Here is a 2,153-nt window from a genome sequence, read left to right as displayed (position 1 = left end):
CCCTAACTAATTATGAAAGACTAGATCGTGAGTTTCCCTCTCCACTACGATGGATTTGTGCTTTAAGAGATTAGGTCATAAGCCATATTATGGTTTATGAACCCCTCACTCAACGTAATCTATCAAAGCATTTTAAGTACTATCTAATGTTGGTGTAATCTTTTTCTTACACTGTCAGATTATTTTTACATGTTGTAATAAGTAACATATATTAATCGCACTTTTTATTTTTGGGTAACGTGTTCGATATATATAATTAAACTCATTATCAATTTCCAATGTTACCATCCTATTTCTTAAGACTACCAACTCAAGTTAGTGTAAGCACTTACTAGTAATATTTAATGTGGCTGATTAATAATTTCCGACCATCAATGAATAAAAGTTAAATAAAATCAAAACACAGAGAGAACAGAGAAGGGATTAAATTTGCGGGGAATGGACATTAACTTAATAAGATAGCTGTTCTATATATCAATATTGGATTATAATACTACCAACCACCAAAGTTCATTACAAGACTCAATTATTACTCAAAAAGACAGTGAAAAAAGAAAGAGATAACAGACACAAAATAGAAATGGATCCATAAGCTGGATCAAAAAACTCGATATCCATATTCTTATTATATTCTGCTCCTGTTCATGATTGCACTACTGCCAAAGAGTGTGGTGAAAATCTGATCTTTCATCAAACTTACAGGACCCTGCATCGCCAAATTAGACCAGCAGATTAACCAAGGAACTATGAGCCAATAATATCCAGAAAAATTATATAGCGAGTATTGTGACACACACACACACACATATATATATATATATATATAGAGAGGGAGCTTCTAATTTATCAACATCGTGTAAGTTGTAACTCCATTTTTTTTAACTTTGACAAACTGATAGCAAGGGAGGACACATCTTTTGTAACATGTGAGAGAGACGACCATAAATATTGTTAAGTATCCCACAGTGCTTGCTTAAATGAATGGACTGTTGTTTTCTTATCTAGGTAAATACAATTATCATCTCATTAACCAAATTTAAGGTTTGAATTAGGCTCTATTAGGTTCATTTTGATTCTCAAGTCAAAAGACTTCGTTTTTGGGTTTCCCGAAGCCCTGAATGGAATGGATCGTTTCTGCCAACGAAATGAACGCGGAGCCCGTTCATGCATGAAATCAGAGGCAGTCCCATACCATTCTTAGTATTATTCATTGTTGGGTCCCATGTTATATTTTTCACGCACCAAATATCTTATAGTCCTGAACATGGTGGGGTGTTAAGTGTCCCATATTGATTGTGGGAACAAAATATTATTTCCTTATAAAGTCTTAGGATAATTTTCACCTCATGATTTATACTAGTTTTCAAGTCGAGTTAGACTCAATATTCATTTTTTTATAACAAATATGCAGGTCAATTCAGTTGTAACAAAATAAGTATGTACCACATTTTCAAGTGACTAATTAATAGCGTAAGAACATAGAGTGAAGAAGATGATAAACTTACTTAGAGCAGTCTGTGGAGGGGCTGATCTTGTAAGGAATGTTGACGCCACAAGCACCAGGAAGACCAGCGGCTTTGCCCATATCAATGCCCTTAATAGCATTAGCAGCCGATTTCAGGCAAGTGCATGCAGTCTTACGGTCAGCTGGGGTTTGAGCAAGCACCGAATAGACCTTTAACTCCGCCGCAGCAGCTCCGCAGAGGGCCGCGCCCCTACAGATAAGGGAGGCAAGGAGCCAAGCCAGACTGAACCTGGCCGCAGCTCAGTGCCTCGGCATGGGGTGCAACCACCACCATGCAAAGTAGCACAAAGCATGCAATCTTGCCATTCATTTCCATTCTTGAAAAATTGGGGAAGATAAAAAAATAGAGTGTAGTGTGAGGATTCGAAGTAGTGAAGGGTATAATACTACAAATGTTTTTGCTCGAGTGTTGGTACATAAGCTAGTGAGAACTTTGGGTATTTATAGAGAGAATATTGGAAATAAATTAATGGCCGGACAATGGAGGATATTAAGAATTAGTTGGTAGTTGAGTTATATTCAACGAGGGTACATAATTAGGGAGGTGCCGCTGCCTATAAAGTAAGGTTTAATTCTTACGTGTTTGACTTTTAATGAACCACGCTATCATTTAGGTACTCTAAAAATC

The 2,153-nt window shown here is 36.6% G+C and overlaps 1 pseudogene; it reads right to left on the bottom strand.

The window, feature by feature from the left end:
- LOC109233441 lies at positions 453-1,931 on the bottom strand (annotated as a pseudogene).

Source organism: Nicotiana attenuata, chromosome 10 (genome assembly GCF_001879085.1).
Source record: "Nicotiana attenuata strain UT chromosome 10, NIATTr2, whole genome shotgun sequence".
In the NCBI taxonomy this organism is placed as follows: domain Eukaryota; kingdom Viridiplantae; phylum Streptophyta; class Magnoliopsida; order Solanales; family Solanaceae; genus Nicotiana; species Nicotiana attenuata.
Note: the sequence above shows the minus strand (reverse complement) of the source record. Positions and strands in the feature narration are given on the sequence as shown.